Below are 23,946 nucleotides of genomic sequence, written 5' to 3'. Positions count from 1 at the left end.
AGTGTCTATATAAGGGGGTCGCACTCAATCATCACAGAGACTATGCAGACCTGGGCAGCACCCATTCACCATCCTCTATATATAGAATGGGAGAGCACTCATTCAGCACACTCTCTCAATATCTCATTCACCCTAGAGCATACACAGAGGGGGGGCACTCAGTCACCACTCTGTCTATTCATACTTAAATGACACTTATTCATCCTAGTGTCTATAAACTGGTTTAGCACTCAATCATCACAGGGCTATATAGATTTGTATAACACTCCTCTCCCCCCATATATAGGCTGGGAGATCACCCATTCACCACACTGCCTCTATTTATCACTCTTTCACCCTAGGGCGTACACTCGTTCACGACCCTGTCTATTCAGACCAAAATAGCACTCATTCATCATAATCTAGGGCCTATACAACTGGGATAGCACTCATTCATCATAGGGGCTATTGAAATGGGATAGCACTTATTCACCACCCTGTATATTCAGACCAACATATCACTCATTCGCCCTGGTCTAGGGCCTATACGCCTGGGGCTGCACTCATTCATCCTAGTCTAAGGCCTATACAACTGGGATAGCACTAATTCATCTAAGTCTAGGGCCTATACAACTGGGATAGCACTAATTAATCCTAGTCTAGGGCCTATACAACTGGGATAGACCTAATTAATCCTAGTCTAGGGCCTATACAACTGGGATAGCACTCATGCATCCTAGTCTATGGCCTATACAACTGGTATAGCACTCATTCACCCTAGTTTAGGGCCTAAATAACTGGGATAGCACTAATTAATTTTACTCTAGCACTCATTCACCATAGGGACTATCCAAATGGGAAGCACGTGAGGTTGCTAGCGAACATTGTCTCTGTGGAGGAGAACTCCAATAGTTGGCCCTTAAGACAACCATTAGATAAACGCCTCCATAACCCCTTGAATAAGTGGACAGAAAAGGGCCGAGCGTGTACCACGCAACACGGCTTGACATTGGAACTGGATAAACTGTGGGAGACCGACTGGACTGATACCACTGAGGAGATTCGTGGACATCGCCTGTTTTCCGGAATACTATTAGACGCGAGTCCTCCTTGTGTGCTCCCACACTATCTACACACATCCCCTGACCAATACTTGGGCGCACAACTCATGCGTCTCTGCTTTAATCTCTTCCCTAGCAGAGAAATGAGGGGCTGGAGCCAGTGTAAGGCGTTGTAGATAATGTAAAGAAGACGGCATCGTTGACACGATCGATAATTTATAATAGCTTGATCCAGGATCATAATTTTGTATCGGGGGCTTAGTTTGGCAATAGTATATTTTCACTCGAAAACCAAACGCAAGGAGCCTTGGCGCGCTGCACTCTTTAAAAGAACAGTTCCCACGATGAAGCCATCGCTGAAATGGGAGGAGATGTATTTATTTAATCTATATTAAGAGTTGTAGGGTTGTTTTAAATTATTAATCTGTAACAATGTTTTAAATGTTACTGTGCAAACTGTCATGTTGAATAATGCTTTAAGGTTTTAATAATCTGACGATCCTAATGAGTACTTATGTATTTTTTGTTTTATGAATATAATGCTTTTTGCACATGCTTGAGTGTTAGCGTAAAGATTTTGCTTTTATGAAAAGTTCCTTGTGAACTATATCACTAATACATTAAATAAAACATGGGACAGCACTCATTCACCACCCTGTGTATACAGACTGAGATAGCGATCATTCACCCTAGGATCTGTACAGACTGGGGTATCATTCATTCGTCATAGTGCCTATACAGACTTGGATATCACTCATTAATCCTAGGGCCTATTCAAATGAGATATCACGCATTCACCACCCTGTCTATACAGACTCAGATAGCACTCATTCACACTCGTATCTGTACAGACTGGGATATCACTCATTCATCATAGCGCCTACACAGACTTGGATATCACTTATTCATCCTAGGGCGTATACAAATCAGACATCACCATTCGCCACCCTGTCTATACAGGCTGAGATATCACTCATTCATCCTAGGGCCTATACAGACTGGGATAGCACTTGTTCACAATCCCGCCTGCGCAGACTGTATTGGTGGCAAACTGTGTGTACTTTTTTGGAATGGTGTCAATGTTCCAAGCATCTGAAAAAGTGCTCTTCTATGGGGCGTCCAACTTCACCACAAGTACAGAGCAGCGTTACCGGCTCTGCGCCATCTACCCATGCGTCAAACAATATCAGCTGCTCACATATAGCGCTCAGTGCTTTTAATAAGTGGGATAAGAAATGAAAGAGGGGATCTAACGCCTTTAAAAGCGGCGGGACCCACGTAGTTAAGAGTGACCTAAAAGACCCAATCGAGTTTGCATAGGTGCAGTGAAAGGAAGTCAATTCTACTTTAAAATATGTATCAAATAATATAAAATAAATGTAGTCATATATAGAAAAAACTTCAAATCAAAACAGGTCACTGCACCAGGCAATCCCATAGACCCTTTGAATGAAATCTGTGATTCCTATACACTAATTAACATCATTGTAATGACAATACTGTAATATAATGTGCAAAGAGCAGTATTGTCACTCAGTTTTGTATTTACATTACTGCAAGGATGAGATCTGTTCGGGAAAGGTAGTTCAGAGAGTTCTGCGGAGCCCTGGCGGCTCAAGGTCAATATTTGGAGACTGCCGGGGCTGAGCCCTGGCTAACCCCGGCCCAATTAAAGCCCTGTTAGCACTCCATGCCCAAGTCCTAATATTCTCTTGAAATAAATATATATATGAATGAGAGTAGATCGGTGTACATTGAGCGCTTCCCTTGTAGAAAAAGAGAAGCAATTGCATGGACCTTAGATTTAATTGAATTCCTACTTTGGAGCCAGTAGGTGACTGGGTTGGAATACCTGGAGCAGGCAGATACTAGCAGCTATGCCCTGGTGTTGTCGTGGTGCCCATGCGCAGGCATGGAGATCATTTTTTACAGACATGCTGGGTTCACTGGCGCGGAATCAATCTGGCATAGGTTCATGGAGAGAGGTGGCCAACTATTAAGGTCTGGCTGCCTACTCTTCTGGACTTTTGCACAGCTGATATTGGATGGAATTCAACGCAGCATTGTGACTCCCCCATGTAGTCATGTAAAACAATGATGTTTATTGAACCCAGATGGCGAGCCCAGGTTTTAGCCAATGTTCTTATTGATTTTTTCCGCAGTATTTGTGACAATTATGATGATTTTATAGTTGTATAAAAGGTTATAACTAACCATATATAATAATATATATATTAATTGAAAAACCTCTACTCGAGGCTATGCTTAAAGCACAAAATGCAAGCCTCGGGGACTAAAACCCATACAAATAATTCACTGGAAAAACCTTTCACATAAGTGAAGCAAAAGTTGTGACAACTCCAAAATCATTCCAAAAAATCTCCACTTAAGGTAGCTAGGCAACTTTATCTCCTCCCCTGTGCACTGCTCAGATCCCCACCAAAGCCAGCTCCGAAGTGCAAAGGACACCTCGATAATATCACATATGACATCACTAGTAATGTCATCAATGACATCATGGGTGGTATCATATATGAGATTGCCAATGACTTGCACCGTGCACCCCACATTCACAGGGAAAGGCCTGCATCCCTGCTCAGTGTGTGGGGTGCACAGGACATGGCATGATGTCATTGGCGATGCCATTAGTGTGCATATAATCAGTGAATTGAGGGTGGAGTTAAGGTTGCGGGGTCACACCACCTCTAAAACAAGCTTCTTTTTGCCTGCCCCGCAAACAGTCATTTGCAGTCACAGGATAGAATTCTCTTTGTTGAGAGAACCCTGCAAGATCCCCACCCGTTGGCCACGAGAAATCCCTTTAATCAATGGAATATGGCTATGAGTTCACATACTCCTGATGAAGATGTGTAATAGACCGAAACACGTGTCAAAGTCGAGGAAGGAACACAGCGCTAGGTGAATATAATCAAAAAGCGAATGATTGTGTTCTTTGATTGCTTTGCAAAGATAGCCATGCTGCAGTGGAAGAACATGGAATCAGCGTAAACTGTAACCCCACACTCTCGATGATTCTGAAAGGGTAATGTTTGACGAGAGCCTGCAAGGGGAAATCTGCGGTGGCATGGAAACGGTTATGCTTAAGAAGGTCTTACAGGGTGAAGCCTCCTCTGGCGCTGGAATGCTATTGTTTAAGCCTGGCCTCTGAATGGCACCAAACTCGAAATTTTTAAAAAGAGTTTTGCCCCTTGCCTGGTAGTGTTTCAAGCATGGCTATGAAGTAGAGCATTCTGGCACTGGCACTGTAATGTTTTAAGGAGGGACTGTGAAGTGAAAAAATCTGGCGCTTGAATGTAATGTTTAAAACGAGCCTGTGAGGGGAAGTGTCGCGGCACTGGCATGGCCAGGCTTTAAAATGGGCCTGTGGTATGAAGGCTGGCATAGTGACGTTTAGGAAGGGCCTGTGAGGGGAAGTGTCATGGCACTGGCACAGTAATGCTTTAAGATGGGCCTGTGGTATGAAGGCTGGCATAGTGACGTTTAGGAAGGGCCTGTGAGGGGAAGTGTCGCGGCACTGGCATGGCCAGGCTTTAAGATGGGCCTGTGGTATGAAGGCTGGCATAGTGACGTTTCGGAAGGGCCTGTGAGGGGAAGTGTCGCGGCACTGGCATGGCCATGCTTTAAAATGGGCCTGTGGTATGAAGGCTGGCATAGTGACGTTTAGGAAGGGCCTGTGAGGGAAAGTGTCGCGGCACTGGCATGGCCATGCTTTAAGATGGGCCTGTGGTATGAAGGCTGGCATAGTGACGTTTAGGAAGGGCCTGTGAGAGGAAGTGTCGCGGCACTGGCATGGCCATGCTTTAAGATGGGCCTGTGGTATGAAGGCTGGCATAGTGACGTTTAGGAAGGGCCTCTGAGGGGAAGTGTCGCAGCACTGGCATGGCCATGCTTTAAGATGGGCCTGTGGTATGAAGGCTGGCATAGTGACGTTTAGGAAGGGCCTGCGAGGGAAAGTGTTGCGGCACTGGCACAGTAATGCTTTAAGAAGGGCCTGCGGTATGAAGGTTGGCATAGTGACGTTTAGGAAGGGCCTGCGAGGGAAAGTGTCGCTGCACTGGCATGGCCATGCTTTAAGATGGGCCTGTGGTATGAAGGCTGGCATAGTGACGTTTAGGAAGGGCCTGTGAGGGGAAGTGTCGCGGCACTGGCACAGCTATGCTTTAAGATGGGCCTGTGGTATGAAGGCTGGCATAGTGACGTTTAGGAAGGGCCTGCGAGGGAAAGTGTCGCTGCACTGGCACAGCTATGCTTTAAGATGGGCCTGTGGTATGAAGGCTGGCATAGTGACGTTTAGGAAGGGCCTGCGAGGGAAAGTGTCGCTGCACTGGCACAGCTATGCTTTAAGATGGGCCTGTGGTATGAAGGCTGGCATAGTGACGTTTAGGAAGGGCCTGCGAGGGAAAGTGTCGCTGCACTGGCACAGCTATGCTTTAAGATGGGCCTGTGGTATGAAGGCTGGCATAGTGACGTTTAGGAAGGGCCTGCGAGGGAAAGTGTCGCTGCACTGGCACAGCTATGCTTTAAGATGGGCCTGTGGTATGAAGGCTGGCATAGTGACGTTAAGGAAGGGCCTGCGAGGGAAAGTGTCGCGGCACTGGAATGGCCAGGCTTTAAGATGGGCCTGTGGTATGAAGGCTGGCATAGTGACGTTTAGGAAGTGCCTGTGAGGGGAAGTGTCGCGGCACTGGCATGGCCATGCTTTAAGATGGGCCTGTGGTATGAAGGCTGGCATAGTGACGTTTAGGAAGGGCCTGCGAGGGAAAGTGTCGCGGCACTGGAATGGCCAGGCTTTAAGATGGCCCTGTGGTATGAAGGCTGGCATAGTGACGTTTAGGAAGGGCCTGCGAGGGAAAGTGTCGCTGCACTGGCACAGCTATGCTTTAAGATGGGCCTTTGATGTCACAGGCTCTGGCACTGGCATAGTAGAGTTTATGAAGAGAAGTGTTGCAGCAATAGAATTGGGTGCATCCTTCTAATAAACAGCACCGCACTTTGCATAAAAACAGCTTCCCTTGCGAGGAGGACTTCCCGAATCCCAGGCTTCCTCAATGAGTCCTTGGGAAGGGTGGGTGTGGTGTGGTAAGCAGGGGTGCGCCTCTGGAAGTGTATCGGCTATCTCTGTGCAGGCAGAAACACTAGGTTGTCCTGCAATTGCGTACAGGGTTTCAGGGATTCGGCAGGTATGGTGCTGGCTCAGAGGTGACCTGGCCTAGTGGTTCGGATTGGGCTGCTGCCATTGGTGGCAGCACCTGACTGATTTGCATATGGTTGGATCCCATTTGTAATGGCCCAGACAGCTAAAAAAACAGTGGTGTGCAAGCAGAGGCGTTCCCTGTGTGTAAGGTTGCCCAGAGCATTGCCAGTGGTGCAGATTCATTCAAAACCTCCCACCCATCACTTGTTAGGCTGTGCCATGTTAAGCCGTGCCCATTGCATGTTCCGTACCTTTAGAGTGTTATGGCGAAGAGGTGACTACAAGCAAACTAAAAGACTGTGCTATAAAAGGTTCGCCACTAAATTGGTTCTAAAACTCACGTGTGTCTCTTTAACTCTTTCTTGGCCGTGGGCTGCCGAGTACAGAGGGGAGTCTTCCCGCCATGGCGGATACAAATTCACGGGCGCACCACAGCCCCTGAAAAGCTGCTGGGGCTGGGAAAGAGGCAGTCACAAATCAGGCCGGCGAATCTGAACGCCGTGGCGTGCTCGGGGAGTGGCCTGGGGTGGCACGTGCTACCCCTGGAATCCGATTGGCTACCCCAGATGCCACCCCCTGATCCTAAATTATGATCATTATGTGTGTGTGCCAGCACTTCATGCACCCCCTGCATAAGTCAGCGCCCCACTTAGGCCAGCCCAGTCAAATGAGTGTGGACACGCCACTGTCTGAAAGCCCTCGAGAACTGAGGCAAAGTGAATCCGCTTTGGACTTGCGGCAGTGAAACAGGACGGTCAGGTTCACGCCTGAGAAGCTGGCAGAGCTTCGAGAAGTCAGTGGGTCTCCGGGATTGCTTCTGTCCTAGCTGCGCCCGACCCCAACTTGGGCCTGTGCAATTTGCGGCAGGGCGCCGTTCTAACATTAGCGACGTGTGGTTGGTTTCTTGTGGCCCTGTGCTTTCTGCGAGCTCCCCTTTGTGTCTCCATGTATCCCGTGACCAGCCTCCCCCACTACGGCCTCCCGAGACGGGTGGGTTGCTTCCTGCCTCGCCACGTCTAGGCCCACAGCCAAGCTCCACTTCGCTGACCCGGCCTAGAAATCCCCACATTGCAGCCCTGAGATAAGTTTCGGTTTCTTGATACTGTGCCCGTAGAGATGTGCCCCTCCGCCTTCTGCCTGTTCAACTTCTTGCGGCCACAGGCTTCCTATGCACACAAGCCTCCCACGAGTACACCCCCTACCCCTGGTAATATCTTTTTTTTCATTTATTGCAAATGGAGGATCCTGCTTTTCCCAAAGGGAGTTCACTCCCTCCGCCAAAGAAGCCAAACTGATCATAAAAAAAACAATGGCTCGGAGCTACCTTGGCTCACCTATGGGTAGCGGTGGCTGAGCGATCAAGGCTGAATAGTTAAGGCCCAGGATGTGAAATGGAAGGAGAGCAGCAAACGTGTTCATTTCTTCAAGGCCCTGTCTGGGCTTATCTGAAAAGGAAAACAGCTCTTTTATTCAAATCTAGAATATACACAAGCAAAGGAAGTCACAGGCGTTGCAAGCGTTGAACAGGAAAAGGATAAGGGGCCAAGTGCAAGGTTGGGTCCCTCGGTGTCTGGATAAGAGGTGGCCACTAATATGAACCAGAAGTCTCTTTGGGAGGCGGCTTCAGGAAGAGTGCTTGGCGCTGTGGGGCTCCTTATTGCTAGCGGTCTCTGGCCGCAGAGACAGACCTGAACCCTGGCCCGATCCTTCTCAGTGCACGGTGGCGTCGAAAGGGTGGGCACACTGTGTTGCTCCGTGTCATCTTGCTTCCAAGGCGAGCGCGTTGCCCCTGAGCTATCCTCCCCAGACAAAACGTGGCGTTTTCATCTTTCTTTAGGGAATATTCTGACGACATGTAATAACCGAAGTTAGGGTGCATGTTGATAGGTTTGCGGGGCCCCATGGTTAATACATCTCATCGTGAATGTATGTATGTACATACAAAACACTTCTGAGTCATGCCAGTGCCACCCCCCAAGTGCCAGGCATTGCCATCACTGTAAAATGTGCGTTCTCCTGGCATGTTCTACTCCCATGCTTTCTGCTCCGCATTTCATCCGATCCGCTGCCAGTGACTGCCAATGGGCATTTCCTATTAACCCCCCCGCACCCTCTCCTCCCCGCCAGCCCCATCTTATCTTTCTAATTGTTCGTTGGTGTTCCTATCCTTACCCCTACTTTTCTCCCGGTCTCACCTTTTCCCTTCCTCCGCGTACGAAGGTCTGTTCAATCCGGCGGGGGCATAATTGACCATTTTCCAGATAAGCCCCGGCAACATTGGTGGTGATATGGCAGTACAACATGTTTGCAACATAGCATAACATAAGCATAGCCTAGCACAACATGCTCGATTGAAGCAAGGCAAGCCAGCTTTTCCTTACTCTGAGGTGCGATCTGAGACGATAGTAGCACCTGTACAGCAAAGGGCTCGAGCTTGTAAACACAGGGCAGAAGAGTCCTGAAGTCCAATACGTTCACCAGGCCATCGAAGAGCATACTGCATTAGTCGGGTCAGGAGCTTGGCTAGCCAAATCGGAGTCAAATTGGAACCAAAGGATCCCGCTTTGCCACCGGCCCAAACTGTGATCCTAGACAGACCGTCGTATCCCAGTGTATGATCCTGTGCTATTATCCTCGTTGGAAAGTGTTGCTTTCTCGCATTCTGGTGGCATTCCTTAGCCCACTAACTGCACGTTTCATGTATGATATGATAGGTTATTTATAACGCTCTTAATACCCAGAGGTTTCCAAGTGCGGCCCCGAGGATCGAACCTGTGTTGCTATGTGTTGTCTTGCTTCCAAGGCGATCACGTTGCCACTGAGCTATAGGCCCTTTTCTTGGAAGGGGCCTAGACAGGAGAGATCCAACACACTGTTGCAGGCCCCTGGTAAGATTATTTTCTGCAGAATTGCTTAAAAAACACAGCAAGGTTTTTTTTCTAGAATTTCAGAGGTTCTTATTCACATGATGTATAATAATCTAAAGTCTCTGCCAAGCAATACAAATATGCGTGTGACCTTATCATACCGTTTTTAATTGGGTGTGTTTAAGACTTCAACATTATTATTATTTTTTATTTAGTGTGCACTTAGTTATTAAACAAACGTTAAGCATATATTTCTTAAAAATACAATAGTAAAACTCAGTTGAGACTTTGAATTCGGATTCTGGTACTTGTAGATTTCTATTTATGATGGAGGAAAAAAGCTAAAATAACGCCCCTTTTGCACAAAATGGTTCTATGTTTATACTGCCATGTTAATTTATTCTGTGATTTGTATATTTTTAGTACTTACGTTCACAAAACTAGGTACTGATTTAGTTCTTGAAAGTCAAACATTCACAAATAATTTCACATTGCTTCTCAACAAGAACTGGGAAACCACATGATCCAGTGTCAAATCCCGTCACCACTTAACCAAAGTGTGTGATCCTTGGCATAACATTTAATCCCATAGTGTTAAACCTGTCAAACTGGACAGCCCCTAGATACTGTCACTCCTTAAGAGAGAATGAGGTCTACATCCTAACATGACTTGCTTCTTGGCTCACTCACGACACGTGACAAGCATGGCTCACTTCTGATCTCTGTTTTCATTTCGGATACGTGCCCCTTTCTGGTAACTTCTAATCCATATCCTCAACCTGCCGCATTGCGTCTAGTCTGCGCGCTGCAGCCCTGCTTGCGTGTTTGCTCATATTGTGAGGCTGCTAATCGGAGTTCTGTGCCTATTCTGGGGTATGTTTACCTTCTCCATGCAGCCTCTGGTCTGTGTACCACACCCCCTGTACCTCCACGGTGGCTGCTGTTGTTAAACTGTGTCCTGAATCTATGTTCCTAGGATCCTCAAGGTGGACTGCTAATGTTGCCTTTGAGTGGCACTTATTGTCCTGATTCCAGCACGTAGGAAGCGGGTGCGGGCGGGCGACATCAAGGGAGTCTGCATGATTATTTTGATTGCTACCAGGGCAGCATGTCAAGCTATGGATTGTGCAAAACAAAAGAGGTGATGGCTGGAAGGTTTAGAATTAATCTTAACCTCTGGCATTGCCCTCGGCAACCCTCCAGACCATCATTCTGTGCCTGCCAAACCATAACTAAAGGGGAAAGACCATATGCAAATCAGACTTGGTCCCACCCCCAAAGGGGCAGCCCAGCCCAAACTGCTTGGTCACATCCCTTCTGCACGAGAGCACAAGCATCCTCAGACAGGTTTCGGCCTCGTTGGGCATCATCAGTGAGGAGTAACTTGGGGGTCCCCACGCTCAGCAGGCACGGGACCCACGTCTGGGCATACCCGTCCCACTCGGGGTGGGGTAACTAAGCGTTGCTCTGGGCAAGCTATGGATTATGACTGGTATTAAGGCGGGGGGTCTGGACAACGGGCAGGAGATGCAAACAGAGATGCTTGACCCCACATATCCTTACCATGGTCTTCAGATAAAGATGGGTGCTCTTGACGGCTACCAAAGCTGGACACACTTCGGGGCTCTCCTGTTCTCTCCTCGGTGCCACAAGCCCTCTCATGACTGGCTGGTGTGCCCAGTGTATTGCAGATTGTTACACAAAACAAAGATACATGTGTGACACCACACAAGGGTGGCGGCTGGAGATGATATGATATGATAGGTTATTTATAACGCGCTTAATATCCAGAGGTTTCTAAGCACGGACCCGGGGATCGAACCAGTGCTGCTCTGTGTCGTCTTGCTTCCAAGGCTGTTGCCCCTGAGCTATCCTCCCGAGGATCCAACCACCTCCCAGCTTCCTCTGGTGGTGACCCTGGCTCAGAATGACCACTCCCACAGTATTTTGAGGCAGCACAGCCCATCCCAGTTTTTGGGTGACTGGGATGGGTCCTATGCTCCTTCTTGCAGCTGATTTCAGCCCACTGCCAAATAAAGGGGCAGGCGCTTGCCCGCTCCATGCTGGAGATCCAAAGGGGTCTCTGCTGTGGGTCACAGACCCATTGTGCTTCAGCTCAGATTCACTTTCTAGCTCTTAGGATATATTCACTGGGCTTTGGATGGCAATCGAGCACCCTACCTGTTGGGGGAGTCGGGAACCCCCACAACCAGGCTGTCTCTCCACATATAATATCATTCCAACACTCAGACATTTGGACCAAGCAATAATGAGACACAAGGGGCCTCATTACAAGTCTGATGGTATAATTCCAGTAAATCCGCTGGGATACCACCAGACGGTAATTCTGTTACCGGCACCTGATCTGCCGGAATTACCTGACGATTACAGGTGCCAGTAAGGGCATGTAAATTCAAATTCAATGGCGTCCCATAGGACTCTATGGGGGATTGCTGGTATAACAGGTGCCGGTAATACCAGCTGTTCTTTGCCGGTGGGGTGGCCGCGTTACCTCCAACTCTTGGCTGTAGGTACATCAGGCAACCCCATCGGCAAACGTGTCGTTTGGCAGTGCGGGAAAAGTGGCAGCAACGGGATTACTGCCACTTTTTTCCTGCACCGCCAACCTTGTAAAGAGGCCCAGGAGTAGAGAGACGCTCCAACTTGCTTTGGGTTTAAAATATGGACCAATAGCGAGCATCAGCCTGGATGTTCGTAAACAATCACACAAATTACAAGTCTGTATATATAGCACACACTCATCAGCCATGTACGCACATATCTCGGGAGGATAGCTGAGGGGCAACTTGCTCACCTTGGAAGCAAGACGTCACGGAGCATCACAGGTTTGATCCCTGGCTCTGCGCTTAGAAACCTCTGGGTATTAAGCGCGTTATAAATAACCTACCATATCGTATCATATAAAAAGATGAAGATACAAACAAGACCAAGTAAGGCTTTCCTTAGTACTGGCCGCCCCCTGGTAGTAACTGAGAACAGATTATGTCTCAGCTTTGCGGAGTAGATGTTGTGAATTGTCTTTTGAATATTCAAAGGTTTCTTGTTTAATAAGACAGCTAATGAAACAAGGCCAATGCATTTCGGGCCTGCTGGTCCGTCATTAGTCTGGATGTATGGGGTAAAGGATCTGTGCACCCATATATTAAGAACAGGTAACATGTCAAAAAATAGTCATAGGCCCCCTTCTGCGAGAATGAACACGGCCCATTGACCTATTCTTTGGGAAGGTACCCACTTGAGAGTCCGCAGCTCCCAGTACCTTTTACAGAAGGGAAATATCCATCTGCATATCAGTCTTCGTCACACCCACATGGGCAGTCCAGCACCGAAATGCTATGGCAATTCTCTTCTGAACTCGAGTACCACCAGCATCCCCAGACACGTGCTTCAGCCTTGTTGGGCCTCATCAGTGAGGTGGAGCTGTTGGATGGATGAGAAATTGTGGGCATTCTTATGTTCCCATAATGCTCTTTGCTTTTATGCAAATGGACTGGCTTGGGTTCTAAGAAGAAATGCTGTGTTGCGTGGCCTGAGCTGGGGCCACGTCCTTCGGCCCGCTGCCTTCCTCTCCCCCCCAAGGAGGAGAGGCTCCCCAGTGCATTTTCCCATTTCCAGCACTGCACAGACCCACACAAACTTCGAATTAAATACCTCCTAAAGCCCGAGACCCATTGCTGCCACTGTTTTAATGTCCTTAGCCAACGAGGCGGGCACTTGCGATTTCTAGTTGAGTTCCCTTGGCCTCTCCTTCTGGCTGACAAGCGCAGTGTGTCTCACGCAAGTTTCGACTTCTTGGTAATGCGTTGAGCAACGGTTTCCTGCCAAGAGCTGCTTGCCCTTACAGCGTGAGGTCAAGCATAGCTTGTCGTGTCAATAGGCCAGAGTGCCCACTGCCCTGTGTGCCACTTTCTGCCGCAGACTGGCATGGGACTAGTAGACTTTAGAAAAGCATTAATTTCTTGGTAATGTGCCGCGTTTCCGTGACCGGCGCTGCTAGTGGGGTTCGTGCCCATACACGAAGAGGCTTAGCCCACTGGCACAAATGCCACATTCTTTCCTAGTCCCCTCCTTCCATTCAATTGGGCTTTCTTGGCCTGGGCACGCCACGTCCCACTGCTAAGGGACTGGTGCCAAGGAGCCCTCTGGAAGTTGTTGCTCTGTCTGTCCAAGTTCAGCCACTGTCTGCCTCGCTTTCAGCGTGACCCCGGAAGTGCCGCAGATCTAACGTCTTTCGTTACGTCTTGCCCCCTGCTCGTCACAGTGCTTACAGAATGAAGGAGATCCGCTTCCCAGAAAATTCCTAGATATCCCCTGAACTAGTGCTTTTCTCATCCCTGACTAGTACCACAAAACCCCTTCCTTCCCCCTAAATCCTCCTGTGTGTTCTGTTTTGCTGAAGGTTCCATCATGGAGGTGGTGGCAGGATAGTTGGGAGTGCCTTAAGTGGCAAGGGAAAACGAGCTAGGCTCATCAAGGGGGCGTGGCCTAACTGTGTTAGGGGGTCGCCTGTGGCTCATTAGACCACACCCCTTAACACGTCCTGGCTTAATGGGCTGCAGGCATCCCTCGCCAGGCATTCCTTTAGCTAAGAGATGCAGCAATCACTATGCCGAGTCCATCCCAGTGGGAGGTGGCCTACTGCCCCTCAAGGAGATCAGACAGGATGTGCGCAGTGCCCAGGTTTGGGAGAGGATAAGCATTAGACTGTAGAACAAAACCTCCCCTCCCCGGGATGGGATGGACGCCGCTGCCCAAGAGAAAGGAGAAGAGCTTGACCCTCCTCGAGGGGATCAGCACCCTGTTGGCAAATAACGCCATTTGCGCCTTTGCCGGAACGGCAACGTCAGGATTCTGTTCCATAGTGTTCCAAGTACTGAAGCCATCGGGAGATTATTGTCTTATTCTGGACCTCAAGAGGCTAAATCGATATATAACATGCAAGGGTTTTCGAGTGTGGTCTCTCCACAACAGGAAATTGCAGTGGTTCATCGTGGGGATTGACCTAGACCAGGAGGACACCTATCTCCGCGTCCCTATAGAAGAAGGTCATCAGCCGTTCCTACGCTTTCTGGTGGATCAGGGGATCTTACAGAAGAATGTGATGCCCTGCGGCCTATCTTCTGCCCCACAGGGTGTTTCCAAGATTCTTGCACCCATTGTGGCACTGCTTCATGAGGAAAGGATTGTTGCCCACCCCTTTCTAGATGACTGGTTGGTACAGGCTGCCTAAAGGGAGCTGTGTGCCCTGCACTCAGCCAGGGGTTACATGATGCTCCAGTTATTGGCTTCAGCATCAACTTCAAGAAGTCCTCCCTTCCACACAACACCTTCAGTTTATTGAGGTTCACTTCCTTACCGACCTCCACGGGGCAATTCTTCTACTGAACAGAATGACCAATCTTGAACAGCATCTACTAAGCCTCCCTGTGCCACAGCAAGGATTTTGTTGAGACTGCAGGGGGATTGGCGGCTTGTACCGCCGTGGCACCTTGGGACCATTTTCACCTAAAACCAATCATTCAGCATATTCTTCAGCACTGGTGCCCAGCATCCAGAAACTACGAGAGGTGGATTCCTGTCTCCATGGACCTTCAACACTTCCTAGCCTGCTGGAGTCAAGCACCAAACCTACAAGTGGGCATTCTGTGACCATAACAGTGGATGCCAGCGTCAAGGGATGGGGAGCACCTCTAGAAGCCCTCTCCATCCATGGTCTTGGAAAAGGAGCAAAACCATGCAGTATTAACATCAATCTGGAAGGTCTTACCAAGTTCCAGACTGATGTGGCAGGCCACCCTGTACTGACCAGAACAGACAATCAGGTTGCTAAGGCATACGCCAACTGCTAGGGAGTGCACAAGATCATCATACCTGAACGCGGTTGCCAGTCACATCCCAGGAAGGACAGAGTAGTCACTGGCAGAGATCTGGGCATCTTATGTGACTGTAAAGGAGAAACAGGCAGAAGACTGCTCAAGCTGGTCTTTCCTCTCATCAGTGGACTTCTATCTGGATCCCAAGGTAGTCCAACTGGTTGTCCATCAGTTGCGCCTTCCCTGAATAGATTATTTTGCTTTCAAAGCCAACTCTCTTCTACCTTAGAGCGGCTCTATCCAGCCGGATCCATCAGTTTGGATGATCGACGCCCTCTTGACTCTGTACCCTCAGGGCCTTTTCTACTTTACCTCTGCTGGGGAAAGTGCTCCAGAAGATATGGAGAGAAGCATGCAGCATCATTTTGCGGGCCCCATGTTGGCCATGGATGGATTGGTTTCCTCTGCTCGGACCCCTGGTGTCAGGGGATTCCCTCCTTCTTCCACAACAATCCATCTCCAATCTGAAGCCCGCCCTGTTACAGGAGTCAATATGGCACCCGGGAGATAGAATTAAGAGCTCTCATGGAGGTAGGCATTAGCGCGACGTTGCCACCACCTTTCAATGGTGCAGAAGGCAATTTACTCTGGCGTCTGATAGGCATCAATGAGCCTCCTTTCAGACCTGGTGTGCTGCTAGAAATTGGCAGCCGCATTTGGTGAATCATTGGGAGACTTTGCAGTTTCTCAATGATTAATTTGCTAGGGCTTTCCAAGGGCCTGGGGCTGCCGTAGAGGTCGGAAATACCCTTGGCATCACGGGTCTGGCTGTGGACTGGTTGACCTCCTTCCTCTCTGACCGACCATCCCATGTTCAACTGGAACCCTTTTCTCTCCTCCATCTCACTCTCCACCCGCGGCGTCCCTCAGGGCTCTATCCTGTCGAATTGGCTCTTCAACATCTATCTTGCCCCTCTAGCCCATTTGATAGCTGCTTTCTCTCCTCACTTCTAGTGCTATTGCGGACAACCCGCAGCTCTCCTTCAAGCTGGTTCCACTGCCTCCTCTTCTTCCTCTCTCATTCCCGACTGTCTGACTGCTACATAGGCATGGTGTGCTGTTAATGATCTCTGCCTTAATGCCAGTAAGACTGAGATCCTTCTCATTGGGACCCCAGTTTGCCCCCACCTCAGTATCTGGCCACCCTCCATGCACCCCCTCACACTCCTGTGAGGCAAAAACATTGGTGTCATCTTCGACTCCTTTTTCTCCTTCTTTCCACACATCACAGGCCTTGCCAAGAAGTCCCACTTCCAGCTGCACTTCCTCAGAGGCATTCTTCCTTTCCTCACCTTCCCTCAGAAACTCAGAAACTCAATGTCTCCAGAGCTCTGGTCCTCTCTTAGGATGGATTTCTGCAACAGCTTCTTCCTCAATCTGCCTAAATCCTCTCTTCGTCCCCTTCAAGTAATCCAGAATAGGACTGCAATGCTAATCCTTGGCCTCAAGCCCAGGACCGCATCTCTCCAGCCTTAAAATCTCTCCACTGGCTCCCGGTTGCTGTGAGGATCAAGTTCAAGACTCTTTGCATCATTCACAAGGCTTTCTGTAGCCTGAGACCCCGCTACATCCAACTCTCTCTCCCTAAATACCTCCCTGCTAGAGCCCTTCGGTCTTCTAGCTCCAACTCTCTGCAGATCAGACGCTTTTCCAAGCAGAGAGTGGGTGGTAGATCTCTCTCTTCCATAGGTACCTCCCCCTAGAATGACCTCTCCCCCTAGAATGGCCTCCCTGCCGCTCTCAGACTTGAGCTGGATGTCCTTAAGTTCCGGAAGCTTCTCCTTTTCTCTTCTTCCTTCCCACCCCTCCTCCTCCCCCCACCCCTCTTCCTACCCCTGCTAATGTCCCCCTCTGTCTCATTTTGACTGGCTGCCTGGTTCCTTCAGACTCATACAGGTCACAAGGCCTTCCACAACCAGTCTACCCCTGCACTTGGTCTCCCCTGACCCACCCTCCCTTACTTGCACTTGCCCTTCTGGGCTCCCTTCCCTTGCACTAGCCTGGCTGGGCCTTCACCCCTTGAACACATCCAGCCCCTTTCCTCGCACTTAGCTTGTGGACCTTCTTCCTCTGCACTCTCTGAAGTCCCCTGGCACTTGTTCACCTGGCCGCCCCATAGCACTCGCCTAACCCTGGGTCTTTTCCCCTCTGCCCCAATTGCGCGCTCGCCACTCCAATCTGAACTTCTTTTCCCACAATAGCATTTGCGCATTCCGCTCTGCCTGGCACTCCCCCCTCTCCTCTGCACTTCGATCCGAAAGGTACAAGGCCCTGTAGGACCGATTTTATTTTCTACATCCCTATCCCCTCCACCCCCTTTATCTTGGTACGCCCTGAAACACCATTGATGTATTGGCGCATTATAAATACCCAATAAATAAATACGTCAGAATGTACATTATAATAGGTTTTTTATAACGTGCTTAATACTCAGAGGTTTCTAAACGCGGACTGAACATGTGTTGCTACATGTGATATGATAGGTCATTTATAACGCGGTTAATACCCAGAGGTTTCTAAGCGCGGACCAAACCTGTGTTGCTCCATGTGATATGATATGATAGGTTAATTAGAACGCGCTTAATACCCAGCAGTTTCTAAGCGTTGACCTGGGGGTCGAACCTGTGTTGCTCCATGTTGCCTTGCTTCCAAGGCGAGCACGTTGCCCCTGAGCTATCCTCCTGAAACATTGATTGGGCAACTGCTTTTAGGTGTTAGGATTCCCTTTTTGTCACCTTTGGTGTAAGTTGCCTGCATCCTCCACCCTTGGCAAGTGGGTGCAATCGGCTATCTCTGCTGCTTACTATATCGCAGCGGCCCCCCCTTCCAGCCGCTCAACAAGAGGAATGGCGGCTTCATGAGCTGAAGCCAAGGGCGTTTCCCTTCAGGACCTCTGCAACTCCGCCTCACACATTTATGAAGCATTGCCACCTATCAATGATTGGTGACCTCTGTTCAGACTTTGGCTAGGACATTCTTCCCCGAAGAAGTGTTTTCTGGGAATGTATTCTGGGTGTCCGGGTGACTCTTGGCTCGAGGGTGCGGCCAGTGTTAGGACTGTGCTGCTTGTCACAGGTTCATTCTGCAAGGACTATGAAGGGGAGGGAAGATGGAGGTGAAAGCTAAGTTAGTATGGACATCTGCATGACTCCTCTGTTCCCAACTCGTCACAGTCCTTACACCTCACCCCTGTTACCAGTCCTAGCTGGTAGCTGCTCTTCTGTGGTAAAATACAGGAGGGTTTGAGGGGCGGAGGAGGCGTAGCCAGGATTGTCTAACAAGTGTGGCCTGAAGCGAATGTAGTCGGGCCCACCGCAGTGGCATTTGTATCTGTAAATGCCCACACCGCTGCTGAGTGGGTATTTACAGATTTTGCCCACTCAGGCCCTACCCCCTCTACGCCTCTGGTGGGGGGTCTCTAGCTCAAGTCAGGGATTGAGGGAAATGTGTTAGTTCAGGGGAAATGTAGGCACTGTTTGGAAGGTGCCTCGCCTTTATTCTGTAAAGAGCGTGAGGACTCAGCAGCACATGAGCAATGATGATTACCATACCTACCCAGAGTTCCAGTCTGCTCCATTCCAGTCTGCTCCATTCCACATCACGAGAGGACGTGCGTGCTGCTTCCTCTGCTTTTTCTGCTTTGGCTGGGGCTGGGCTTTTGGAGAAAACAAGCCCAACCTCCATAAAAACCCTTCTTCCGCGCGGAGCGCGCGCGGAGTTCCGGGCAGAGTTCCAGTCTGCTCCATTCCACATCACGAGAGGACGTGCGTGCTGCTTCCTCTGCTTTTTCTGCTTTGGCTGGGCTTTTGGAGAAAACAAGCCCAACCTCCATAAAAACCCTTCTTCCGCGCGGAGCGCGCGCAGAGTTCCGGGCAGAGTTCCAGTCTGCTCCAGTCCGCTCCGGGAGCTGGGGCTGTCGGGCGGATTCACCGATACAAGAGAGCTGCATGAGAACTGCCAGGACACAGAGGTAGGCGTTCAGTGCCCATACCGCCCAGCGGATATTCTCTCTTTGTCCTGCACTGCCACTTATCTCCCTATCGGGTCTCCCTTTTGTTCTGAACTTAATCTGAACTGAACTGAGCTGAGCTCAACAGAAACAGAAAACCGAAACGAGTGTGGGGTCTAAAAGTGAGCTCTGACCCCCCCTTGGTCCTGCTTAGCCGACCGATCTTTGCTATCTGCTGACACTGACACCTTATCCTCCTGCTCCCCACCCCATCCCGCCCTACCCGTTCCTTCCCTTCCCTTCCTTCCCTCCCCGGTCCTGTGCCTGCCCTTCTTCCCTTCCTCCGTTCCTTTTCCCCCTTCTCCTTCCCCCCTTCCCTCTTCCTTCCCCTTCCAGCATCCTTCCAGCATCCTTTGTCTGAGATGGAGGAAGATCCAGATCACCGCTTATTAAGGAGCCACACGAAAAGGACCCCACTTACCTCGAGTCAGCCTCCAGCTTTCAACCACAAGGCCTCCTCAGTCTTAACCTATGGTCTTCTCCAAGACCAACGACAAGGCCCGATAGCACCACCCGACGATGGCCGCCCCCCCACCGCTTCGGCGAGCAACCCAGGCTGTGCGGGAGCCGGAGGGCCCCTGCCAGGGGGTCTGAGGGGGGCCACATCACTGACGGCTGCCGCGTACGACGTCCACTGCTCGACATCTTCAGTCACCACCCTAAAGCCGGCGGCCCCCTTTGAAGCGCCTAGTACCCGAGATGACAGACGGGCACCTAGCCCCGCTCGCTGCAGAAGTCGCGAACTCTAAACTGCGGATCATCAATTCTCCTGATCTGGAGAATCCCTGCAACCGGCGGAAGAGCCCGTTCCTTCGGACCACTACGGCCCAGATTCACCTGGCTCAGGAAGCCCAACCGGGCAGACCTGGCACGGGTGACGCTACTCACTCACGGAACCTAACCACACCTAGGGACGCCGAAGAGACTACCCTACACCTGTCACCCAGTATGTCTACTCCGCCTCTGATGCCAGTGACCACATCGCCCCCTTTAGACCCAACCGGATCTCCGGAAAACAGGGCCTATGATGCCACGCACTCTCACACCATATTGACCCTTTACTTGCGACTGCCCTCCACGAGGAGAGTCCGGATTCAGATTCCGACATCTCCCCTGACACACTGGATAACTCCACCTCCAAACTTTCCACCAATCATCCTGCAAAAAGACCAACACATAGGAATAAAAGCAAATTGACACTTAAGCCCACGGCGGTTGCAGCCACAAACTCCAAAGCTCTTTCGACAAAGAAACAGCAAAATCCAGCGCCCGGCTCTTATAAAGCTAGCAACCAGAATAAAAAGGTCGTTTCACAGCAAACACAAAGGAAAAAGGGCTATGCAAAACTTGCCCTCTCCACCCCCCGTTTGTCCAACGCTCTGATGAATTTTTTCAAGACACAAGGTAAAAGAAAATTATCCAATGACTCTGAACTATCAGATGCGGAAATCCTGGAAGTTTTTGACGAGATCCCTCCAGTGCCCAAATCTAGGAAAATTACAGCTTCAACCGAGCCTCATCTATCCTCAGTCGGGCAAACTCCGCCTCTGAGCACTCACCTCCTTGGATCCTCACTGGACGCTCCAATTGATTCCCATCCGGGCTCTGACTGCCCGCCTCTTGACATTTCGGTCACACCTTCAGACCTGCTGGCGAGGTCCCAACCATCACCCACCCCGGGGCGGGTGGCATCCGCAAACGCAGATCCAATAAACACCACTAGATTGCCACATCAGGGCCTTACGGACATTCTAGACCTACTACAACCAATAGCAGGGCCACACAGAGAAACGCCCCCCCACCTGCAGGTAAAGCCCGTCTTAACTCCTGCCTCGCCCAAGTCCAGTCACCTAGTCCCCGCATCCCAGTTCTCCTGTCGGGGCGACCCCAACTTCGAAACGAGACCAGCAGCTTCAAGACCATCGTCTACGCGGGATATTGGATCCACCAATCCCACTCGTAGACACTCTTTGGCGAACCCCGCCTCCTTAGGAACTAGAGACACGCCACTGAGGACGGGAAGAAGATGGGACCTTCCTTCATCGCCCCACAAAGAGTCCCCTAACAACAGAAAGGATCTGACCACAATCATGTCAGCCATAACCATTGCCATGGCCCCATTCTGCAAGCTGTATGAAACGTTAAGCGACGTCTCAAAGGACAACACGGCCATTTTGGCGAACATACAGTCAAAGCTTACCTTCTTAGAAGGATATATAACAGCCATCGACCTAAAGTATGACCTAACGCATACAACAAGTCAGGAGGCAGTCCCTGTGTCGCCCATGGCCGCAGCTCCCTCCTGTTTGAAAAAAGGTTCTGCATCAGACATACCACTGCACAAATCAACTCAGACCTCTCACCCTAAAAACCTTAACGAATCTGCCACAATATTCGCGAACAAGCTACAACCATCGTCAAGCACAAACACGGCCACAGCCAAGAAAGTTCTAAAATTAGCTATGACCGACCAATCACCTGCCCCAGCCCACCAACGGACCCAACGAAAGGACGAGTTTGGAGTGTTGACACTCAACCACCACACCGATGCGGGACCTTCCGCTCATGGCCCCATTCGAGCGAGCTGCATAACGGACCCACCCAAGGCCTCGGTCTTAACAGAAGACTCCCTAAACTCAAGTCTCATACTGATTAAATCATCTGACGACGCTCAAGCAGTGCCTGAGGTAGGTCCCTCCAAAGGCATTTTCTCACAATCATCGCCGTCTACCTCCAACCTCAAGCATTCAGAGGTCCCCCAACCCCAATCACTGACGATTCAGAGTCCCCCCAAGTCCACTCAGGGCGTTGGCAATACAGACCCTCCAAGACATGCGACGGCCACAGAAAGAAGACCAAGACCAAGAACCAGATCAACGAGGTCGCCTATGTCAGGCGCCTGCCCTTCCCGACAGCAAGCACTACAACATGTTGACAATATGAGGGCCAACCCCACCCGCCTCTTCAAGCTAGAACAAATCTCTAGCAAAGACAAATACATCATCCTGAACAGAAGTACTGTCTTAAGGATAACATCATCTCTACTTTCCCTAAAGAACCTAAACTCGGCTGACTTTAAGTGGATTGAGCCTTATCACAGAGACAATAAGGCTAAAGCCTACCTCCACATCTACTCCTCCGCAATACAAGACATCTGCCGCCAAGCCGGTGAAGACTTAAAAGCTCAAGGCTTGTGGCTTTCGGAATTACCAACTCCGGATCCCAAGATCCCCATCAGAGAAACACACCATAATAAAGGAAGGTCAAGCGCCCACACTCCATCTAATCGACACGATAACCGAAGAATTGAATTGAAATCTCACTTCATACTCTCACCTGGGACTCCGAAAACGCGCCTAGACTCCCCTGCCCGCTCGACAGGCCCAGTCTGTGACCATTCCGAGCTAAACCGGTCACCACAGAAAAGCCACTATATTAGAAAACAAGATCCTACTAAGACTCGCCCGCCCCATTCTCAAGCCCATAGACCACGTCGGGAGAACAGAAAGCTCAGCTGGAGAGACCAGTCCCCGCGAAGAGTCCGGCTTAATTACAGCCCCCGGGCGCAACGTAAACCATCTTCGCCGACGGCCAGCACAAACTCGACAATTCCATCTGGCCCATGGGAATGGATAAAGGATGCTCTATCTTTAAAGCGCACTAGATAGCAATTATCAAAAGAAGCCGATACCCAATCTTATCAAAAGGCCTTATCGTTGGCCTCTTGGAACACCAGAGGACACTCCCACCTAACTGATCACAATACCGTAGACCTGGGTCAATTTGACATATTTTGTCTCCAGGAAACATGGCTTCAGGAAAAACCATCCATGGACGGTTATGACATCGTGATCTCGCCAGCTGTTAAAGGTCGACTAGGCCGCCCTTCAGCAGGCCTTCTGATTGGGATTCGGTCAGATCAAAACCTAAAACTTATCAAAACAACGGCAAGATCCTACGAGGTGCTGGCGGTCTTAATTGAATGGAACCCGGCACACGAATTCCCGACACCACACGCAAAGCAGTCCTCAGCCCTACCGCTCTCTCTCCTCACTACTTACTGGAATCCACAAAGGTCTTCGACACCACTCTTCTGTCAAACTATTGCTGAGGCAATCGACGAGATTCTTAATGAATGGAACACCCCTTATCTACTTATCGGCGGGGACCTCAACGCGAAATGCATTCAACCACAAAACATCCCCCGAAACTCGACCATCACCACAGCAGCGGAGCTCAGGGGCCAAGCCTGGATGACCCTGATGACATCCAGGAATCTGCATAACGCTGCCTGGATCTTGGAAGGCCAGCCACACCTACCGACTTGGGAGAGAGACCGGTCTTCAGCCACTCTAGATTACATCTTCGCCTCCCCAGCACTGTGTGCAATTATTCAAGATTTTCGCGTAGTCAAAACTCTACCAAGCGACCATAATATGCTAACAGTATCCTGGCCCTCTACCGGCCGCACTGCACCGTGCTATCTGACATCGGTCGAAACGAATCCCCAACTAACGCGTCTCCGTTTGACATCGGCCAATATCAGAATGATCACTCAACAGTACGTCTCAGACATTAAGTCAGAAACGGTTCTCGTTCCATCACCAAGGCCGAACTACCTACCTATGCTTCTCAAGCATATGCATCATGTGAAACAGGGGCTGGCGACCCCAAAAGCCCATATTCATCAGTACGATAAACAAATAGCATTGAGAAAAAAAGCACTGAGACTACTCGGAAGACGCGCCAAGGCTGATAACACCATTGTTGCATGGGACCGATGGAAAGACGAAAATAAAATCTATAAATCATGGATCAGAGCGCGCCGAGCCGCACTTTACCAGCACGACGCTGAATTAATGACGAGAGTCTTAATGACAAAGAAAACCGCGGACTTCTGGTCACTGGTAAACGCCTCCCA

At 49.9% G+C, this 23,946-nt stretch overlaps 1 protein-coding gene across 2 annotated transcripts in view; it reads left to right on the top strand.

The window, feature by feature from the left end:
• The window catches only part of TGM1 (transglutaminase 1), a 140,858-nt gene that overhangs the window by 565 nt on the left and 116,347 nt on the right, over window positions 1-23,946 (top strand). The gene's annotated exons all lie outside the window — the stretch shown is intronic.

Source organism: Ambystoma mexicanum, chromosome 13 (genome assembly GCF_040938575.1).
Source record: "Ambystoma mexicanum isolate Mex_15411 chromosome 13, UKY_AmexF1_1, whole genome shotgun sequence".
Taxonomy (NCBI): Eukaryota; Metazoa; Chordata; class Amphibia; order Caudata; family Ambystomatidae; genus Ambystoma; species Ambystoma mexicanum.
The sequence above is the reverse complement of the archived record's forward strand: the minus strand, read 5'-3'. Positions and strand labels throughout refer to the sequence as shown.